The sequence below is a fragment of the Acomys russatus genome, chromosome 26, assembly GCF_903995435.1.
Source record: "Acomys russatus chromosome 26, mAcoRus1.1, whole genome shotgun sequence".
Taxonomy (NCBI): Eukaryota; Metazoa; Chordata; class Mammalia; order Rodentia; family Muridae; genus Acomys; species Acomys russatus.
The window spans coordinates 13,303,485-13,327,062 of record NC_067162.1 but is presented as its reverse complement, the minus strand read 5'-3'; the positions used below and the strand labels follow the sequence as shown (position 1 = coordinate 13,327,062).

The following is a 23,578-nucleotide window of genomic DNA, read 5'->3' as shown; positions in this document are numbered from 1 at the left end:
GCTCTGCAGCTCTGTGGGACCCAGGCAGGAAAACCTCAAACTTTTTCCTGCTGTTGGACTCCCTGGGATACACACTAGCCTTGAGTTCAGAGATTGAATCCTATAGGAATCTAAATGTGTTGTATTTGGCTATTTAAGAATCGGAGATGTTACTAAAATAGCATTCCCAATGACTTGAGTTTGGGCAACAGTGCAAGCGAGGCACCAGTCACCTGGAATGGAACAGTAAAAGGGAAAATTTGTGTTTGAGATGTTATTAAGTACTGGCTGTACAGAACAGGAGAGGAGCCAAAGGTGGGGTTGAGGGGGATGGCAACTAGACCAGATACCCAACACCATCCTAAAGAATAATATTTTATTAATTGTCCAATAGTAAAGCATTGCTTTCATCAAACAGGTTTTAGGAGTTTTAGTGTGTATAGAGATTCACGTAATCTCATAACCTATAGTCACATCCTCCCTCCACTCCTAAGGATTGCTATTCTGTCGGCACTGTGGTTTTGTTTTGTTATTTTACTTTCTGTAAATGTCACATAAATGGAATAATGTACTATGTAACCTCGTAAGACTGTGATTTCAGTCAGCATAATACATTAAGTGTAACCACGTGGCACCCTGTATCAGTAGTAGTTACTCATTTGCATTGCGGTGTTGTGTCCCATTGTATGGATGTCCATGCATTTCCCTGATGGGGTCATTTGGTTAGCTGCAAGTTGGGGACAGTGATTCATAGAGTTGCCTTAAACGTTCATATGTAAATCTCACGAGCAGGTGGGTTCTTTGAGGAACACACAGGAGTGAGAATGCCAGGCTGGGTGTTAAATGCACATTTAACATTTTAGGGAATCGCCCGGCTATTTTCCAGAATTGCTGACTCACTCTGGACTCTCACCAACAGTGTCTGAGAACTGCAGTGGCTCCCTGCGCTCTGCAGTGCTTGGATGGACGGTTAAATCAGCCTCTCACAATAGTTTGCACAACAGGTTTGATCAAGGGAATAACACAATTGGATTTGGGAGAAAAATTAAGGCAGAAGAGCCAGGTAGGAGTGTGATATAGCAATGAAGATGAGGGACACTGGTGGCCTGAGCAGGGCCACAGCAATGGGGACAAATCGTCAGGGAGATCAGTGGTTCTCTGTTGTTCTTAACAAAATCTCAAATGTTTGTTTTTACCAATAAAGATTGGAGATCCAGATGCTGGGGTGAAAGCCTGCTAGCTCAGAGAGGCAGAGAAAGCACCCAGCTGTCCTTCCTCCTCAGCCAAAGTCCCAAAAGAGAGCAGTGCTCCTTCTCCAGGCCGGCTTAAAAAACTCCAAGATGAATGTCCCTCCCTTCTACTTCCTGTGCGTCTCTCTAGCTGTTCTCCTGCCTTCCTCTTGTTCTGTTTTTTTTTCCCCCTATGTTCACTTTCTGTCAACTGGTTGTTTGCTCCATCTCTTGACCTAGGGTTAACTTGATTTAATCCTATTTACAAGACTCAAGCAGAAAACTCTTGGATTAAAAGTGTGCGCTAGGGCTGAGCACATAGGCTCATCCAGTAAACAACACAACCCCAGGGTTCACAGTGTGATTCAAATAACCTGCAACAGTTCTCAGCCTATGAGCCACAATTCCTTTGGGGAATTGAATGATCCTTTCACAAGGGTCACATATCAAATATCCTCCATATCAGATATTTACATTGCAATTCATAGTAATAGCAGTTTTATTCATAATAGCAGCATAATAGTTAGGAAGTAGCAACAAAATAATTTTATGGTTGAGAGTCACCATGACATGAGGAACTGCATTAGATAGTCGCAGAATTAGCAAGGTTGAGACCCACTGCACTAGAGAAAGAATCAGCTTTTGTTAAGGTAACAAGTCATGGCTTATGAGATAGCTCAGAGAATAAAACACTTGGCTTAAAAGCTGGATAGCCTCAGTTCAGTCTCTAAAACCCATGAGAAAGCTGGACACACAAACATAATACTGTAGTCCCAGGGTGTTCCCAGAGGGACAAAGGAGGCAGGGACAGGAGAATCTCCAGAAGCTTGAAAGTCAGTTAGCTTGGTTCATACAACAGCTAAGAGAACCTGCCTCAAAGGAGGTAAAAGGTTGCCCTCTGACCTCCACACGTGTGCAGTGGCAAGTGTGTGCAGATGGGGGGGGGGGGGGGGGGGGGGACGGGGACACAGAGACACAGAGGCACAGAGAGAGGGGGGAGGGGGACTGAGAGGGAAAGAGAGGGTAACAAAAACAGACAGACAGACACAAAGAGGGTGGGGGTCAGAAATTACCTTCAAGTTTCTGCTTCTTCAAGACCCAGAGTGTCATATGAAACAAAAGTTGAAATCCACTGTGAGGAGATGGGTGGCGAGTGGCTGGTAGCTGGTGGCTGGTGGTTGGTGGCTTGTAGGCTCAATTTTCTTAACCAATATATTTCATTAACAACAGTGACCGAGCATACGTCACTTAACCTGACTAACCAAAACAATAGGAAATGAGGATTAATGGACACAATAACAAAACCGTAAGGATATCAGTTCCGAGGAACGATTCTCCTGGCCCAGTCTGCAGGATTTCTTCTGCAGAAACCTAGAGTAACCAGAACCCAGAACCTCAGCAGGAGCTGGAGCCCCGAAGCCTTCCCTCAAGCAGTCCTCTCTAAGAGCATCTGGAAGTGCAGTGATGGACAGCCAAAATTATCCCAAGTCTTCAAAAAGCCCCACCTCCAGTTCTGCGCTCATTTATATATCTCCTCCCAGAGTCTGTTCATGGGATTTTTTCAGCTGGCAACAATTAAGCTCCTGCATGAGGTGGTTGCTCTTCTAGTGGATTAACCTCACCTGTTCTTTCACAAAACCATTCCAATCCCGCACTTGGGATCCTAAAAACCAGGTTTATCTCTCCTTCAGTGGCTGGTGGCTGGTGGCAGGAGCAGCCTCCCTCCTCTGCACTGACTCTGGATCCCAGGCAATGATGGCAGCAAATGGCTTGGCTCCATTTCTCAAGGAAAGCTTTATACACCCTGCCAGGTGAAGAGAGACTGGCCGATCTACCAGCCTGGGTCCACAGAGTTATAAAGCCAGCAGCAGCACTCTGGAATTGGCCTCTGCCAGAGTTCTAGCTGTCCTCAGAACTCTGGCAGAAGCAGCTCCTTCTGAAGTCCCATCTGAGCTAGCAGGTGGCTGAGAGGTACTGTCAGAGCTCTGAGGCTCTACATTCTTCTGGGGCCTGGGTGAGTGAGTGCCAAAGGCCTGCTGTCAGGAAAGGTGACCCTGTAGAAGGTTCCCAGGCCTCCCTCCAGAAAGGGCCCATAGGCTCCTAGGACCAGGACCATCTGCCTGGTTAGCATGAAGGAAGAATTCTGCAGAACTCTCCAATGAGCTCCTTCCTGTGTGGTCTGCATCACTTATGCCAGAAACCCCACCTTTCCATTGGAGAAGTTGAGGCCCAGTGCGGCTGATGGCTTAGGTATCCAGACTTCATTAAGTTCCTCAATCAGGCCTTCCATGTGTATTGAGCCTTCAGCCTGTGTCAGACTATCTTCTCCCAGAGAGCAACACGTCCAGATAATCTGTGGGTCTCTGTACTGCACCCCTGGGATGGCTGGTCCCATCTCTGCTTCCCTCATGGTACAGTAGCCATGTTTGCAGTGGCACAAACATTGATCAGCTTAGCTTATGGCAGTTGGACACAAGTTACCCCACCCAGAATGAACCAATCAAAATCCCTGCCCTTTGAACTGAGGCTTGTGGTGAGAAAGAACAGGTTCTCTGGAAGGCCTACCCCATGTGAGCTGTGCCCATACCTTCCACACAGAATGGAAAATAATCTACAAGGAGAAAGAACCCCATACTGAAGTGCAGAACAGGTTAGAGAGATAGATGGTTAGCTGGTTAATGGAAAGAGGAGTCATAGGGTCACAGAAGTTGTCTTTTTGGTTGACTGATCTTTCTGTCTGTCTGTCTCTGACTCTCTGTCTCTGTCTCTCTGTGTCTCTGTATCTCTGTCTCTCTCTGTCTCTGTCTGTCTGTCTCTCTCTCTCTCTCTCTCTCTCTATGTCTGTCTGTCTGTCTGTCTGTCTGTCTCTTTGTGTGTGCACATGCCTACCTGCCTACGTGTGTGTGTGTGTGTGTGTGTGTGTGTGTGTGAGAGAGAGAGAGAGAGAGAGAGAGAGAGAGAGAGAGAGAGAGAGAGAGAGAGAGAGAGAGAGGCTCACACTCTGAAGTGGAGGCCTTTGGACCTGGTACACCCCAGACCATGAATGCTTGCTCTAGCTATACAAGTTATCAGCTTGTTCACTGACACAGGAAAGAGCAGAGAAGGAAATCAGTAAATAGGTGCATTAGCTCTAAAGAAAAAGCAATAGACCGGGGTTCAAGGCCCAACGCCACCCTTAACATTGTGACTTTGAATGAGCTGATATTCTTCCATGACAGCCACAAAGTCTTTAGAAGGAGCGCATAGACATGCATTACAGGAGAGTGGTACTGCAAAGCTCTTGGAATAGAAAAGATGTAAAACTAGGCCTGCAGATGTGGAGCCTTGGTTCGCAGGCCCTCACTCAGGCCAGGACCCAGGCAGGGGCAGAGGTGGAGCCCCAGCATCCTGCCATCTTTTCCAGATGTTCCAGCAAAGGCAGAGCCTAGTGCTTCACTTCCCGGTCCTGTTTGAGGACTGAAAGGTCCTGCCAGCAAAGGTTAATCGCTTAAATTCCTTAAGCACTAGAAGGGGAATTTCCACTTGGCAATTAAGTTTGCAAATATTGTACAACCTTATAGAGCACATTTCTCCAAATAGATGTGTTCTTTTTCATATACTAATCAATTCGTGGGTGTTTTGCCTGCCTAATTAGCTCTGTGTGTTAATTAATCTCTGTATATTGAAATTGCAAACCTTGCCTTGTTTCCTGGATAAATCAACTTACTGTGGCCCCAGCAAAGGTTTTGGGTTCTGAGCATTAACACTGGTGGGGGAGGGGGGTTCGGAGCTTAGTGGGGGGAGGGGAGGGGGCAGGGGGAAGGGGGAAGGGGGAAGGGGTTGGCCTGCAATCCAGGCTACTTATATTTACCCACAGAGAGGACCCATGCCAGTTCCTACTTCTGCTGCTAGGCAAAGTGGCACAGTGGTTGCATTCTCTGAGCCATTTGGGTCTCCTGCCTTGGTCTCGGTGTTACTGGAGATGAAAAGGCCGCAGGGAGGGCTGCGGTGGATTCATTCCTGCTTCACTTAGGCTGCTGAGACAAGAAGGGATGGGTAAATTCAGGTCCAGTTCAGACTCCATAACCCCAGGCTTCCTGCAAGAAGCCATTTCTGCCTAAGCCAAGCCACAGCGCCCTCGTCCCATTGCCAAAGTATCTCCAAGGCTGGGTGGGTCTTTGGTTGTAACAGGTGAGGCTCCCTGTCCACAGGCACCCACACATATTTGGAATCAACAGTTCTGGGTTCAAGCCATGGCTCTACTCTCTTTAATGGGGGCAGGTGTTGGTTGAATGAGAGTGCCCCCCCCCCAAGGCTTGCATGTTTGAATACAGTTGAATACGGTGGGTGGAGCTGTTTGGGAAGGATTAGGAGGTGTGGCTTAGTTTGAAAGAGGTGTGTTGCCGGCAGTGGGCTTTGGGGTTTCAATAGACTCAGGCCATTCTCGAGAGTGTTCGCTCTATTTTCTGCATGTACTTTGAGGTGTGAGCTCTCGGCTGTTCTTGCATCCATGCCTTTGCTCCACCATCATGGACTCTAATCCCCTGGAGCCATATGCCCAATTGAACACTTCCTTCTCTAAGCTGACTTGGTCATAGTGTTTTCTGGTCACAGCACTAGACAAGTAACTATAGTCACAGGTTGACGCTCCTCATTTGTCAGTGAAAGTCATGGAGTCCCACCTCCACACTTAGCCTGAGGGAGGTGACGAAGGGAGCTGCGTTTTAAACAACTTTGGTAGATGCTAAGGCCCTATGCGATGGCAGACAAGTGTTGGTTGGGTTTGTGTTTCCTGTTACTCTTTGGTGCACCAACAACAAGGAGGCAGAGCTGTTGCTTTTTCTCCCACTAAAGTGTTGGCTCACACACAGTGCCTCATCCAAGACCAGCTTTTAGGCTGGCTGAGACCCAGCAAAGCATGGATGATAGGGCACCACCCTGGGCAAGCTGTCCTTGGAAGACGTTTGTGTGGTCACTAAAAACTTCCCTCTGGGCTGGTTTCCTTAGCTTGTTTTGAGAAATCTGGAAGAAAATAGGTTTTTTTTTCCTATAGCCTTTATAATACTAGAGCTCCCTAGACATGGCTACCTCTACATTCATGCCCCATTTGTCTCAACCATTACCCTATACCAAGGCCAATGCAAATAAGAATTGGAGATTTGAGTTTTCCCATAGCTGCAGCCAGGAGAACACCTACTTTGGGGCCAGACTATCTTACAGGCCTCCCACAGGGCCTGGGCCCCCATGGGACAGCCAAAAGAACCATAGACTCTTGACAGAGTGCCTAGGACTTTCACAGAGATGCAGTGCGCTGTGTTCCTGGTTAGATGACACAGTGCACAAGTCAGAATGTGATGTGCCACATATAGACTGAGATTCTGTCATCTCAACCACTGAAGCACTCCATGAGACAGACATCACTCGTAGTCTAGAACACATAATGAAAACATACTAGAATTCAGAAAGACATGAACACAACTAAAACACGCACATTCATGTGTGTCCACGAGTATGTAAAAATAACAAGGCAGGAGGTGAATAAAGAAATAATGAAAGGGTGCAGATTTGAAATCAGTACGTTGAAGACTGCAGAGCCGGGCACAGGTACCTATGCTGTAAAATCAACCTAAGTGCCCATCAAGGGATGAATTATTAAAAAATGTCAGTCTGCACACCCATGTTCATTGCTGCTCTGTTCAAAATAGCAAGGTTACAGAGCCAGCCTAGATGTCCATCAACAGATTAATAAATGAAAAAAGAAAAGGGTACATATACAGACAATGGAGTAGTCTTTCTGTCATAAAGAGAAAACAATGTTTCCAGGAAGTTAGATAGAACTCACGGTCATCGTGTGAAGGGAAATAAGCCAGACACTGAAGGACAAGGGTCATGTGTTTTTCCTCACATGTAGAAATGGGAAAGGCTGTAAAAGTGCTATCAGTGTTGTTAAGGAGGAAGGAGGTGTGGTGAGGACAGGAGGGAGAGAATAGAGTAAGGGCAGAAGGGAGTGAACATGATGGAATCTGGATAAAGCTATCATACAATTGTGCAATTAACACACACTTTTGAAAATGGGTAAGAGCTTCTGTTATTTGCAACAATATAAATGGGACTGGAAAGCCCATGCCTGTGTGATCCCAGCACTCTGGGAGGCAGAGGTAGGTGGATCTCTGTGAGTTCCAGGCCAGCCTGGTCTACAAAGTGAGTCCAGGACAGCCAGGGCTACACAGTTAGCCCTGTGTAATAATAATAGTAGTAATAATAATAATAATAATAATAATAATAATAATAATAATAATAATAATAATAATAATAATGATAATAATAATAATAATAACAATAGAAAAATAACAATAATAAATGGAACTGGAGAACTTTGTCTGAATGAAATAAGCCAAATACAGAAAGACATACTATCTGTTCTTATTTATACACATGGAGTCTACAACTGTTTCCTTTGTTTTCTCTTTTTCAGATCAGTTGCAAAGCGTGGTAAATTTATCAAGATGCTGGATATTTTAATTTAAATGTCAAATCTTCTGGTCAAAAAATTTTAGAGATTTGAGATAAATGTAATAGCCTTGAGTAAACCATCCCAGTATGGTGGGATCTGAAGATATTCCTGCCATCCTCTGGGACTGCTCACATGTTAGTCGGCTTTGTATCACTGTGACAAAACACCTGAGATAAATATATTAAGTGGAAACATTGATTTGGTTCATAGAGATTTCAGTCCATCGTTGGCTGGCTCCACTGCTGTGGGTCTGGGGGTGGCAGGGCATGGTGGTGGCAGAAGCATATTCAGATCGTAGCAGCATTTGGCACTACCTAAACGTACATGAGTACAATTTGTCAGTTACAAAATGGAAGATATGCGTGCAGGGATAGTAGTGCTAGTAGTCCCAGCGTTGAGAGTCAGAAGAAGAGTGCCAATCTGGCTTATACAGAGAGATGCTGAGCAGGTGTGTTAGGGTGGGCATGCATGCGTTTGTGTGTGTGTGCCTGTGTGCATGTGTGCATGTGTCTGTGTGTCTGTGTATCTGTGAAGAGAGGTACTTAATGTGGGAAAATTAAGGAGAAAGGAACGTCTTTCTTGGCCCCACTTCCCCTCTAGGAAAAAACCTTCTTCCGAAAGCTGAGAGCTCCGGGAGCCCAGGTTTTGTTTTATGTAGGAATCCACCCCATCCCCTCCCACCACTCTCAAGACCCTGGATTAGCCATTGAGATTTGGTTTTTAGGTTGTGCCTGGGGTCACAGGGTGTTTCTGCAGCCGAGAGGACCCATGTTTAGACTCTTCTATCAGAGCCACAGGACCTTCATTCCCAATGCTGCAAGTGATCATAGCAACTCAAGAAATTGCGAGTCCCTCCACTGGTGCACGCCTGTAATCCCAGCACTCTAGGATGCAGAGGTGGGTGGATCTCTGAGAGTTCGAGGCCAGCCTGGTCTACAAAGTGAATCCAGGACAGCCAAGGCTACACAGAGAAACCCTGTCTCAAAAAACCAAGAATAAGGAGGAGGAGAGAGGGGAAGGGAGGGACCAAAATGGGGAGAGAGGGACAGGGAGAGAGAGCGGGGGGGGGGGGGGGGGGGGGAGAGAGAGAAGGAAGGAAGGAAGAAGGGAAGGAAACTGCAAGTTTCCAAAAGAATCAACCGGAGCCTCCACGGGCAACCCACAGTAACATCTCCTTGGGGCAGGATGCTAAGGGCTGGACCTTCCTATCTGGATAAGTCTTTAAGTTTTAAGACTAGATCCTGGGGAGATGGACACCTTGCCATGTACTTTTCCCCTCCTCTAGAGCTAGGTGGTTCCAAAACCTGGGGCTCACACTGTCCAGTAGTCCACCAAGAGCCCTGACAAGGGAAGTAGTGAGGATCTGCATAAGTCACACGGAAATACTGATCCAGCTAGCATATCCTGAAACAGATGCCGCACTGTGCGTAGCTCAAGGCTTCTGGGCAAACTACGGCAAATGAAATTGTCTTCTATAGCAACCCTCGCTGATCTACCCAGCCTAATCTTGTTTCTTCAAAACAAACACACACACACACACACACACACACACACAGACACGTGTATTCCAACCCCTGACAAATGCAAGCATAATTCATCAGTCCTAGACTCCTCGCTGTGTTTTCATCTCCCACTTCTCTCCTGTATCCTATTTCCTGGCCCACAGCCCACTGACTCTTCCCTTCACTTCAGGACTAACCACCCCATTTGGATGAGCTGTAAGGACTGTTTCTGGAATGCTGCATCTTCAGTTTTAAGACTAGATCGTCTCCGGCAAACCAGGACAGACCAGTCACCTTGTTGTTTGCATGTGAGAAAAATCTACGTGTGAAATAACTATCTCAGTGTCAGGTCCTGAAATTACCATGTGATGTACTTGAGACCTTATGGGAGCTCCTTCCATAGCACACATGCTATAAGTAGAGCAGCGTGAAGGAGATTAGCATGGCCCCCTGTGTCAACTTGACACAAGCTAAAGTCATCTGAAAGGAAGGAAACTTGACTTAAAAAAAAAAATAGCCTCCATGAGATCGGGCTGCAGGCAAACCTGTAGGATATTTTTCAAATTAGTGGTTGATGGGGAGGGCCCAGCCCCCACTCCTTTGTGGATGGTGCCATCCTTGGCCTGGTGGTCCTGGGTTCTAAGAGAAAGCCAGCTGAGCAAGCCATGGGAAGCAAGGCAGGAAATACCTCTCTTCCATGACCTCTACATCAGCTCCTGCCTCCAGGTTCCTGCCCTGCTTGAGATCCTGTCCTGACTTCCTTCAATGATGGACTGCAATGTGGAAGTGTAAGCCAAATAAACCCTTTCCTCTGTAGCTCGCTTTGGCCATAGCAATAGTAACCCAAACTACAACAGTCCCTGTGGAAGGAAGACAGACAAATTTGTGAAGCATTATATATTAAAAAAAAAAAAAAAAACCAAACATATGGGAACATATACAGGCTTAATAAGGGCTAGCTACAGTCACACTGCTATTACAGTTACATGCAGATGGCCCCCGTGTGGTGGGATCTGAAGGCGTTCCTCCCATCCTCTGGGACTGCTCGAATGTTAGTCAGCTTTCTATCACCGTGGCAAAACACCTGAGATGAGTGGAAAAGTTGACTTGGTTCATAGTGTTCAAATTTTCAGTCCATGGTTGGCTGGCTTTGCTGCTGTGGGTCTACACGGAGGCAGAGCACGGTGGTGGCAGAAGCATATGGCAGTAGGTAGGGGAGGAGCAACAAGGGAGGGGCAATGGGATAGAGAAAAAGAGGGACGAGATAATATAAATTATAAACCCATCACTGATGGGTCAGACTCTCCGCGATCCAGTCGCCTTATTTGTGAACACTGCTTTAGGCACCAGGCTTTCAATACATGAACCTCAAACCATAACAGTTTCTCACGGGTCATTACCTCATTTCTCTACAAATAAACACTAGAGGCTGGATCCCAGGGCTTAATGTACAGTAAACTAATGCTTTATCACTGAGCTACAACCCAACCCTTGTCAAACTTTATCATTTTAATTTAACATAATTCACTGAGGCCCTCTCATATCCCAAAATACCATTTCAGGGGCTCAGAAAATAGATGCTCAAGGTAGCATTTGATGTGCGGATTGCTTTCGACTCAAAACTCAGCCTCAAGATCTTTCTGACCTCACCTGGGCTATCCTCCCAACTCTCCACCCTCCTTTTCTCCAAAGCAAAGGACAGGGAAGGACTTTCGATGAAGTCTTTCATCTGACCTTCAAGGACCAATGGAGGCCTTCCCAAGGCCAGAGAGTCCTGCCTTCTCTCTCTCTGGCGTCTCAGGGGAAAGATAAACTACAGGAGTTCAGAGATATGACTCTATCAGAAAAGCTACCCCATAAAAAGCCTCTGCTGTGCCTCCCATGCGTGTATGTGGTTTCTGGGAGTTCGAACTGCAGCCTCCCACTTGCATGACAGAAACTTTACCCACTGAGGAAGCTGATTTCATCTGTCCTGGTCAGAGCTGACAAGGTCAGTCACAGAGGGCTCCGAGAGAGTGTATGCAGGGTGGTGGTGGGGGAGCGGGGGTGGGGGGTGTCTAATTCAGGACCAAAAGTCAGAAAAGTCCTCTCTGAAGAAGTCATGTTTAAACAAAAGCTAACTGGCAAGTAGACTGAGTAAATGCTGGAAGACCAGTCACTCACTTTGAGAGACATACACGGGCCTGCAAATTCCGGCTGTCTCTCAAGTTCTTAAGAGTAATGAACCAGAAAGTCTAGTTATTTAAATGAAGCTAATAGTGGAAACTGAGAAGTTAAAGTCTCTGATGCATCTTAAATATTCCCCACTCAGCTGTTAGGCAAGAACTTTCATAGACACATGCACCCCCAACTTGAGTGATTTAGAAAAGCCAAAGCGCCCTAAAGCTGAGTTATAAAAAGATACTAACTCCAGAGAGCACACTCAGCCTTCCTGACTGTAGGGACTCTAGAGCAACACCAGCAGAGGAAAGACCAAGAATCAGGACCCTAGGGTCAGCATCTCACCGTGTCTTTTATGGCAATGCCCCGCGGCTAGCCGTTTCTCATCTCTGAGCTTCGCCTTTTGTGTGGGCACAATAATGACAGATTCCTCCAATACAAGCTGCCCTCAGACCCTTATCAGAAGCAAATGAGTAAAGCCAAATGAAAATGCTTGGCGGTTGCCCCTCTTCATGCCAGAATGAAAACCACTGCAGGACAGAGGCCAGGAGAACTGAGAACCTGGCCGGAGCCACCTACCAAGTGGTTAAGCAAAGTCACGTGATATTACTAAGCTGACCCATCCACTGCATCCATAGGCAGAGACATCTTGGTTCGAATCTGAGCCTTGCCCCTTTCCAGCTGTATGTCCTCAGACCTAGCTAATGACTAAAAGTTGCCATGGTGCTCTTGACAATGGGACAGGGTTCTGATGCCTGCTTTTTAAGGCTAAGTTGAGGAATGATGACAGGGAGTAAACAATGCCGGCAGGGCACGCAGGCTCCCTTCCTAGCTCAAGTCTTCTTCGAATGAGCCAACTTTTTGCTGCTTCAATTTCCCGGCACCCAGGCTGCCCTCTTTGTTTGAATGCTGTTCCTCCAGCTTTCCTGGTGGCTGGTCTTTCACGGAGAAGAGTGAGGTCTCCCCCCTTTAAATCATTTGTCCTTAAGTCTTTAATAGAAAACTCCATTTGATGCCTGCATTCCATTCCCAGGTGAAAACTTCACTGGGAGTCAAACGTCTTATGAATAAACATCACCCAGCTTCTGCGGCAAGGAGGGATCCCACCACAGCTTCCCTGAGGCCCCTGTCCCCACTGGGCTGAGCTCAGTGTCTCTCAGGAGGGAGACAAGCATTGACTGGGCTTGTGGTCTTGCTCCCAAGCTCACTGATGAAGCTGGCCCCAGGCCCCACGGCCTCCTCTGCTGTTGGCTGCCAACTTCAGCTGCCTCACATGGGCCTCTCCTGGGGCAGCTGGCTGCCAGCAGTGACATGAGAGGGAAGGAGACTAGTGACAAGACACAAATCACTCTTCTCATCTTGGTGGCAGTGCCCATCACATTCACCATATTGTGTATATCCATCCCACACTGAAGGGAGCAAGCATTCCTAAAGGGCATGGCTACCAAGGAGGCAGAATTACCTGAGGCCATATAAGAGGCTCCCCGCAAGCATAACCTTTGTAAGGCTTCCTCGGTTTCTTTCCTGCTTATTTAGCTCACTTTAAAAAAAAAAAAAAAATCCCATACCTGGACCAATAGCAGGACCTTAGCAAGAAATACACAGTACACACACTCATGAGGAGTGGCAGCCATAGGCCTCGGCTAGTAGAAAACAAAGGCCCGGCCCTTCTCGTTAGTGTCCATGCCAGACAGAATGGACAAGCACAGCAGGCAGTGTCTTTGCTATTCTCTCTCTCTCTCTCTCTCTCTCTCTCTCTCTCTCTCTCTCTCTCTCTCTCTCTCTTTAAACCTTCTGAGGCATTGTGATGCTTGCCTTATAAAATAACTGAAAATTTTCCTTTTTTTTTCTTCCTCCAAAAGATTTGTTTTGCCTTCTGGTACCTGTCATCATTTCTGATATTGTGCCAACTCATCCTTCGCGTTGGAGGCTGGGGATAACAGGGCAGGCTCAGACAGAGAATGAAAGGAGAAAAGTTCCACCGGGCACAAGAAGCCGCAGAAAGGTCTTGACGAGCGGGGTGGCCAGAGGCTCAAGAGCTCACTGTCGTCTGTGCACTGCCCTGTTTGAGGGATCATTTGCCAAAAAGCCTGGCCAGCAGGAGCTTTGACCTTGGAGGGAGAGCGATCTGTCTTCATGGAGACACGCTGTCATAAGCACATGTCTCAATTTCACCTGGGAAGGTGCTGAGGCTGCGCGAGATGAGAGCCTTGGACATGGCTAAGGAGGAAAAATGTGTGGTTCTTCCGTGGGCATGGAAGCAGCTAAGATTAACCCAGAATGACCCTGAGGGACAGGCTGAAATTCATATTCCTCTCTAGTGGCCAAGAATTCTCCACAAGGCCAGCAGCACGGTCATCCCTTCCTTGGGGAGCCGAGTGTCCCTCACCTCCCAGCTTCCAACGCCAGACTCTTCATCCACACCAAGGACAAAGGGTACAGATCTTTTCATTTGTCACCAAAGACAAAGGAGAGAAAGGATCTTTGGAGGCAACACCTTTAGCATCTAGGTCTCTCATAGGAAAAACAAAACCAAGCCAAACCAACCAAATAAATAAATTAAGAAGCCCACACGCCGACCTGCTCTCCACTCTGAAGGTCAGGGTGGCACCCTAGGGGCCAAGTTGGGTGATAAATCTGGTGTCTGCAGTTGTTTCTCTGAGGACTCAGCCCAGCCGCTCCTCTCTGCCTGTGCTGACAGCTCCACAGAGATTTATCTGGCAAGATCTGGAGCTGCTGCATAAGCAGCCAATTCATGAATCTGGAGGAAGCTCTGACCAGAGCTGGGGATGTGCTAACTGCAGGAGAGAAAGGGACAGGCAGAAGAGCCCAGAGCCCCTGCCAGCCCTGTTTTGACTGACCAGGAGTAGGTATAACCAGATGGTTGGGCCTGGCTATTTTAGGATGAATTGGACAATAATGTTCATAGGAAGAAAATAAAAACCAGAGATGCTCTGAGTTACTGACAAAGAGCAGCAGCAGGGAGCGGAAAAGGATGGGAGGGGGGACTTCTGAAGGGCCAGCTGAGGCTCACCACCCAGAGGTAGCAGAGGACTATGTCGCCCAAGGGATGTGGCCTGACTGCCATATCCACAGAAACACTAGCACAGGAGGCTGGGAAACAGGCTTAGCTAAGAGAGCAGGTTCCCATAGGGCGAAGAAGGGCCAGAACCCATCTTCCTGAAACTAGGGGCTAGACATGTCCCTCAGTGCATAAGCTCCCTCCAGGAGAGATGCAGTCTAGTAACATTTATTTGAGATTCCAACAGATGTTATATTCTCTGTGTTGATGACTTTTGCCAGAGTCACTTTTAGGATACCAAATGTCAGAGAGCCAATGGCCCCGCCCTGGGTTTTTATTCATTTTTTTCCCTTAAGAGACTATGTTGTCCACACTGGGCCCAAACTCCCACACTCAAGCGATCCTCCTGCCTCAGCATCACCAGTCATGAGAGCTACAAGTGAATGCCACTGCACCCAGCTCTAGCCCCGAGTTTCTAAAAGGTGATGCTTTCGCATTTGTTGTCATTTTGCCTGCATATCCTTTGATGTAGGGAAAGTCATGGAAACCTATATATCTGGCCTCAACATTAACTGCTCAGCTCCTCCCCAACCAAAGACATGGTGGCATCCAAGCTAGTTGCACAGGCATCCAAAGCCCCTAGGGCCCTGTGGAGGCTGAGAAGGGGAGAACCCTATGACAAATACTGAAGATGGGTCACCTGTTTCCAAACCTGCAGGCCACGTCCCCAGATGGAGACATGTCACTAAATGGAGGGATTATGAAGAACAAGTATGGCTCGATGGCTCAGCAGATAAAGGTGCCTACCACCAAGACTGACCTGAGTTCTACCATAGAGTCTCACAGGCCAGCCTGGTCTACATAGCAAATTCTAGTCTAGGCTGGGCTACATAGTGAGACTCTGTCTCAAAAAAAAAAAAAAAAAAAAAAAGAGAAGGAAAGAAAGATCTGTCATTTGATCTTCACATGTGCATTGTGGCACACATGTCCACATACATGTTTATACTCACACAGTAATTAAATGTAATAATTTTTATATATTCCTAGGTACTTTATTATATTTGATATTATTAAAATCTGTTTTTTTAAGTTTACTTTTCTCTCATATATTACATCCTAACTGCAAGTATCCCTTCCCTCCCCTTCTCCAAGTCCTACCCCTAATCCACTTCTCCTCCATTTCTGTTCAGAAGAAGGCAGGCCTCCAGGGATAGCAAGCAAGCATGGCACAGCAAGTTGCAGTAAGACTAGGCACCTCCCTTCGTATTAGGGCTGGACAAGGTGACCCGGGAAGAGGAAAAGGACCCCCAAAGGAGACAACCACATCAGGGACAGCCCTCTGCTCCCACTGTTAGAAGTCGCACAAGAAAACCAAGTTACACGGCCATAACATATACGCAGAGGATCTAGGTCGGTCCCTTCCTGGCCCCTGGCTGCCACTTCTGTGAGTCCCTGGGAGCCCAGGTTAGTTAATCCTGGGGATTTTCTTGCAGTGCCCTTGTCCCTTCTGACTCCTTCATCCCCCTCTTCTGCAGGACTGACTCCCTGAGCTCCGCCTAACGTTTGGCTGTGAGTCTCTGCATCTCTTTCCATCAGTTGCTGAGTGAAGCCTCTCTGGTGACAGTTATGCTAGACTCCCATATAAATGTACTAATTTAAGGAGAAAAAAAAGGCAACGGTAAGTTTTCTGAGCACACAATAGCCAAAAATTAACTTAAAACCAAAGGTGTCATGAACTCAAAGCACTTCTGGTAGTGTTGACTCATGGTGCATCGCAAGACTTCACTGGCAGCGTTGGTTCTGAACACACAACATGCTCACTTTGCACCACGCATGTCACTCCATGCAATGGCAACAGACACTTCCTGAACACCTGGGCTCAAATTCCAGACTGTTGTATGCTGCGACTTACAGTGTTTCTACTGCACATACAAAGTTCTATGCTCTTAAACCTAATGGTTTAATGACAGAAAACAAATGTTTTTCTACCATCATTCCGTACCATGTAGGTATCAAATCAATGTATCTTTTGGATTATATTGTGCTAGAATGTTTGATTTTAAAACTTGCTGCTTGAGTCTGGCATGGTGGCATAGATTTAGTTTCACCATTCAAGAAGCTGAGGCTTGCCTGAACTACAGAGTAAATTTAGCATCCGCATGGGAAACTCAGTGAGACCCTATCTCAAAAATAAATAGGTTAAAAAAAAAAAAGAAGTGGGGGTGGAAAATTTCAGTAGTAGAGTTCTTGCCAGCATGAGTAATGTCCTGAGTTCAATTCCTAACGTGTGAACACACACACACACACACACACACACACACACACACAGAGAGAGAGAGAGAGAGAGAGAGAGAGAGAGAGAGAGATTTGACTTTCTGACATGAATGTCTTTCTTTTTTTTTTCTCATTAAATGGAAATTATTTTAATTATTATTAACTTGGCATTAAAATATACATACATACAAGACATTTTTGGTGTACTTTTGAGAAATTTTTCTCTTTTATTTTTTATTTATTTGCTTGTTTGTTTTTTAATATATTTTATTAATTTACTCATATTCCATCTCAATTGTTATACCATCCCTTGTATCCTCCCATTCCTCCTTCCCTCCCATTTTCCCTTTACTCCCCTCCCCTATGACTGTGCCTGAGGGGGATTTCCTCCCCCTGTATATGCTCATAGGGTATCAAGTCTCTTCTTGGTAGCCTGCTATCCTTCCTCTGAGTGTCACCAGGCTCTGACATGAACTTCATTTTTAAAAATTGTTAAATGAATTTTGACTTGAGATTAGGACAAAATGTCCAACCATTTCTGAAATGGCCCCAAACACACTCCTGTCATTTTGTACTACATATTTATGTGAATTGACGTTGACACTCATAAAATCAAAATACTCATCAACCTGAAAACTGTTGAAGATGCTCTGGGCCTTACAGTATAAACTGTTTAGCCAATATTTTGTTCTTTATGTAAAAACAAAAAAGCTCATTCATTACTAAGCAAAATTGTTTTCATCTCTCTAATAAACAGAAAAGTTATAGGCATACCAACTTAAAATAAATCTTCTTATGATTTATTACGAGCAAGGATTTGATTCGTATGCCCGTTTAAGACACAGATGCAGAGTTACATAAACATTTCTCAAGTGAAAGTGGGTTGTGGGTGAAAAGAGTAATCCCAGAACCTGGGAGACTGAGATACCCTATGAGCATATACAGGGGGAGGAAATCCCCCTCAGGCACAGTCATAGGGGAGGGGAGTAAAGGGAAAATGGGAGGGAAGGAGGAATGGGAGGATACAAGGGATGGGATAACAATTGAGATGGAATATGAGTAAATTAATAAAATATATTAAAAAACAAACCTGGGAGGCAGGAGAATCATAAATCCAATGCCATCCTTAGCTACATAGCAAGTTCAAGGCCAGTTTGAGCACATGAGACCCTATCTCAAAAAATGCTCTCAGACAAAAGATAAAAAGGACTTGGGAGTGTCCTCAAACTCCATGTGAATGGTCCAACACACAATGACAAAGTTCTCAGATACCAGCTGATAGTCTCTCCAATAGCTAACAATGATCAAAAGCACTACTTCATGTCTCCATTGGTGCCGGGTACCACAGGCTAGCCCCGGAAGCTTGCCTGATCAAATGTGTTTGCTCCACCCACGACTATTCTCAACTTGATTGTATCCCACAGTCCGGGGTGACATTAACCTAGTCGCTCTACCACAGGCTGGAAATTATTTTCATTTTCTACTCTTTGAATAGGAGTGTTCTTATTTTCTGTGCAGGTTCAAGACTGGAGTAATGAACGACCCGTGACCCAGCTGAAGCATTTCAAAAGGAAATAACACTTTGAAGATGAATGCCTTGAGAAATGACGTTGTGCGAATCCCAATTACAGTTATAACAAAATCTGTCAAGTTCGGAATCTGCCTGCTTTTTGGCATCAGGAAATAGTATACAACGGTGAATTTGTTTATTTTCTTCTTTCTTTCTCTTTTGTGTTCAATTTCACAGTGGAAAAAAAACATTGAGAAAAACAACACAGTAACAGCTAAGCTTCTACCTGGCAATTGTCTTGTCTGTGGCTTTGGGATCTGCAGAAATGTCAGGAGAAGCCTCTGATGCTGCATCCTGTCACATCTCTGATTTTAATGTATAGGCAACTAAAGCGATGTCTTTAGTCACATGGAGGCTACTGCTCAGCATGAGAAAAACAAAGCCTGACTTTTCCTTGGCCTGTAACATGTGTACGGTCTCTGATTGAGTTGCTGGATGATTGAATATAACTTTAGTTTCTAGTTACTTGATTTTTTAAAAATTAATACCCCATAGCTAAGGTGATGGGCAGAGAGGAAGAAATGGTTAAGAAAGCTGCAGAATCTCATAGCCCATCCTTCATATTAAAGCACTTCCACAAGCGCAGACTGTCACTCAGAGTATGGCGGTTCTGTGACAGGTAGATGCAGGGATGGTAAAGATTTGTCAGGCTGGACTAAGGCTGTGTGGCCTCCTGCCATCCCCCAGAGTCCCTCTCAGAAATGACAGCTGCTGGTTCTGCAGCTTCTACCATCTGGCTATGAGCAGCCACTGACCCACTGTAATAAAAGGCCTCAGGTCCCTCTAATCTATGTACTACACACCAATCGATAACATGGGGAGTCATGCCCCCACCCATGCACAAACATGTAACTCAATCAGTACTGTGACTGTGCGGGAAAAATTTGCCCCCTCCCTCTTAAAACCTGCTGTGAACAGCAGAAACGTGGCTGATTTCATTATCCGGGATTGCTTTGTCATATTTCTGCTGAAGCGGAGGATAACTGAAATGAGCATTAATAATTCAGCACCACGGCCAGCGATGAGGCTGCCAGCCTCCTGCTCCTCCTGGGCTGGGATATGGAGACCCAGGGACTGCTGTGGCCAGGTGAGCTCTTGCCTATGGCTGCACCTGAGGGGGCTAGGTGGATGCATTCCTGGACTCAGTCTTGGCCAGGCATTTTGAGCAGTGCCTAGACACGAAGGAATGGCAGTTTCTCCCAGGAATCTGTCTATTGATTCTATTCCTCGTAAGTAGCTGTGGACTTGCTTTTAATTCAAAGGACAGGTTGGAGTGACTCTTTGGGACAAAGCATTGTTTCTTGCTTATTTTTTCCCCCATCTGTCTCTTATTCCCTATTTTCTCCTTTTTTTTCTTTTCTTCCTCTGCTCCTTTTATTCTACTTTGCTCCTTTTATTTAGCCCTGTTTTTTTTTTTTTTTTATAAAATTTTAGTACATCAAAGCAAATGAGTTCTAGGTGCTTCCAATTCCAGGGTTAGCAGTGTCCTTGAGCTAGCAGGTCTCTCACACATGGAGAGTGAACAGGAAACTTATGCTAGCCAGAGATGCGTCTGTGGACCATTGTGCTCTGCTTAAATGCACTCAGATTGTGTAGTTTTACATTTTAATGCTGGACAAGCAAAACACATTACAGCCTAGATGGCCCCAAGGCCCTAATTTCAGACCCCAATCTAAGAGTCAAGGACCAAAGAAGGCAAAGTGACTGGCCTGGTCTCCTGGTTTGGTGGTTTCCGGTCACTGGAGATTGGAGCTTGCTCCCTGACACCCTGCTGTGAATTTTCTCATTCACTCATTCAGCCTTGCCCTTTCTTGCCCTTCTGGGAAGGATCCAGATGAATCAACCAAGGCCTCTACCCTTCCAGGACACCTGGCCTGGCTCTGGGAGGTCATGTGGTACTGACTATTCATTTTCAGCGTGACAACTGCAGGGGACAAAGGTATAGCCTGCTAGGACCTGAGTCTGAGCCTTGCAGAGTTTTCTTCACTCTGACCTTGAGTTGTCACCTGAACAGATAGGTTCTCATGCACCGCTCCTAAGTGATGAACCAAAGCATGTGCCACCATCAAAATGTCCCCTGAGCCCACAAAGGTGGACCTAGTCTTCACCAAAACTGCTCCAGCATTTAACAGAATTAACAGATCCCCCCCAAGTCTCCTACCACCCTCTGAGCTCAGGTCTCTGGCCAGGGCTCATAACAAAGTCCCAGTATGACCTCAGCATCCTGATCTGAATCTAAGCAAGAAGGGCTGCTGGCCTCCAGGTTTCAGCCCCCTAGTTTCCTGTTCTTCGGGAATATTGTCACGTGGGAGTCACAAGTACTTAGAAAAACCCAGTCCTCCTCCATCACATACCTACCAATTGTTCCCTGTGCTCTGGACCTAGGATTGCGTCATATCCTCACTGTCCCATGAGGAGGCAGGAGGATCAGCACTCCTTCTGGGGCCAAGAAGAGAAGACATGGGCCTGGGACATCCTTTTCGCCATTTGCCTCCTAACCTACATCTCACTCCTTCTCTAACTCCCATTCCATTAACTCTGACCACAGCACCGCCCCACCTCCCTTTCAGGAACATGGAGTGGCTCTTAGGTCCATCTTATAGATGAGGAAACTGAGGTTCAGAAAAGAAGTGATCAATCAAGTGACAAGGTGACAACTAGAGCTGGAAGGAGGCCTCATGAAGTACAGATGGCACGGTACTCTGGGAAGACAGTGCTCTTGGGATGACAGTTCCTGACAGCTATGAAAAAGCTACCGTCTGACACAAGGATTGGGAGGAGGAGGGAGTGGGGCCTGAATTTTATGGTGACAGCATGGAGGAAAGTCAAGCACTTCAGCAGAAAATAGCTAGTCAATGAACTTATGTGGCACCTAGTACTCAGTAATTACTCAGTGTCTCGCCCAGTCAGTCACTGTAAAACCACACAGAGTACTCTATGCTCTTGTCCTACTCTGTGGTGAGGAAACTTAGACCCAGAGAGATCTTATCACACAGCGGGAAGGAGAAAGTATGGCAGATCAGAGAGCCTGGCTCTGAGATGGCACTTTTAACTGTGTTGGCCTGTGGTCTGGCTTTCCCATTCTGAGGGAATATGGACGGATAAGGAAAGGTAGCCTCACATCTAGGTTATTGACAAAGAAATAGCTGTCCTTAAGATAAGCCAGGATGGTGCATTTGTCCTGCCTCCATAGCACGAGGTGGTAGGGTCTAGGCAGTGACCAGGCAGGCCTTCTTCAGAGACAGGGCACAAAGAGACCCACGCACCTAAGGATTCTTAGGAATCCTCAAAAGAGGATTCCAGAACAGTACCCCACAACCTATCCATAGAAATATCCCACATATACCATTGTCCAACTGTCTGCCATCATGCCCCCAGTCAGAGAGGCTCATCGCTGGAGAAGGTGCTGCAGCCTTTGATGGAGGGCCAGACCCGTAAACTTGAGTGTCCAAGCTCTGTACTGCCACACAGAGGATAGCTGCAAATGGAGGAACTTAATCACAAAATGCCCCATGGTCCCCATGGATAGGACCAAGTGGGCTAGGCTTCCATCTGTGTCAGCAGCCCTCTGAGAGCTGCAGTCTATGTGACAGTCAGAGCATTGAAAAAAACAATGTTGGTAAGGATACAGGGCTGGGGTAAAGAATCCTTTATACATTGCTGTCTGGCATGTAAATTAGTACAGCCACTGTGGAAACTGATATGAAGGTTCCTCCAAAAACTAAGACTATTCAGGCAGGGTGGGGCACATTTTCTTTTTATTATTTGACTTTTTATGGATTCTTTGTGAGTTTCATATCATGCACCCCAATCCCACTCATCTCCCCACCCCTTTGTACCCACCCTCCTCCCTTGCAACCTCCCCCTGCAAAAGAAAAAAAAAACCTCATTGTGGAAGCTGTAGTGTGTCACAATGTGCCCCACACATACCCTTTCGTCTATACTTCTTTGCTTGCAAATGTTCATTGCAATGAGTCATTGGTGATTCAAGGCCTCTGTCTTCTGCTACACTATCAGTACTGGGTATCCACTAGGACTCCTCTTGGATATCCTGTTGTTGCCCTGTGTCATGGAGATCATTTAGCTTTGTATCTATAGGACTAGGCCCTTTCACATGCTCCGGTAGTTCATTGATTGATAGGGTGTATGTTGGGGTGGGCTAACTCAAAGCCCTGGATCTTGGCCTGGGTCACAGCTGAGCTGGCCAGCTCACCAGCTCTTCCACACCCATAGGTGGTGCACATTTTTAATTCTAGCAACTGGGAGGCATAGGCAGGAGGTACCACACTGGTGTCTGTGACTTCAAATCCAACTTAGTAACATAGCAACTTCCAGGTCAGCCAAGGATACATAGGGAGACTCTGGCTCAAAACAAGGAAACGATAACATAATAAGTAAAAATAGATCTGCCATGTGCCATCAGCTTTTCTACTCCTGATCGTAGACCACCCAAGGACCCTACTAAGTCAGCACTCTGCAGAAATACTTGCACATCTCTGTTTATTGCTGCACTATTCAATTGTCACGATAGCCAAGATGTGAAACCATTCTGGACACCCGTGAGCACATAAATGGCTGATGGAAATGTGTGGCCCATACACACTGTAGAAAATTACTTAGCCATGAAGAAAAACGAAATCACGATATATATAGAAAAGCAGATGGAATTGAAGATCACCATATTGAACAAAATACGCGAGAATCAAAAGATAACATCATCCTTCTTTTCCCTCCAGTACAGACCTTAGATTTAACAAAGAACTGACAAAACAGTAAAAAGTACAGTATTTGACAAGAAGAAAAATTTAGCAATGGTGAAGTGAGGAAGTAACTGGGGGAAATTATATTTATAATATCACAGTGAAACCCATTGTTTTCTGTCTTCTGCAGTTAATATATGCAAATAATTGAGACTGGAGAAATGGCTCAGTAGATAGGAGCACCTGCTGCTCTTACAGATGACCCAGGTTTGGTTCCCAGCACCCATATGGTGGCTCACAACCATCCCTAACTCCAATTCCCAGGCATCTGATGCCTTCTTCCGACAGCCTTGGGCATCAGGCACACACGTGGTAATCCAACAGGTAAATCACTCCTACACTAAAAGAGATTTAAAATGTTTAAATGCTAATAATGTCAACAAGGACAAATCAGTCAGAGCTGGAGGCTCATCCGAAAGCTCACCCAGGAAGAATCCACTTCCAAGTTCCTGTGCCTTCTGGGAAGATTCAGCTAAGAATCACAGACAGTTCCTGCTCCCTGTTGTCTGCCACCCCAAGGCCGTCTTCAGCCCTAGCCACAGGGCCTCACCAAGACTGTCAAGATGAGAATGCAATAAAGAGTCGGCTA

At 46.1% G+C, this 23,578-nt stretch overlaps 1 pseudogene; it reads left to right on the top strand.

The window, feature by feature from the left end:
- LOC127209658 (60S ribosomal protein L23a-like) overlaps positions 1-23,578 on the top strand; it is a 79,993-nt pseudogene that overhangs the window by 51,909 nt on the left and 4,506 nt on the right.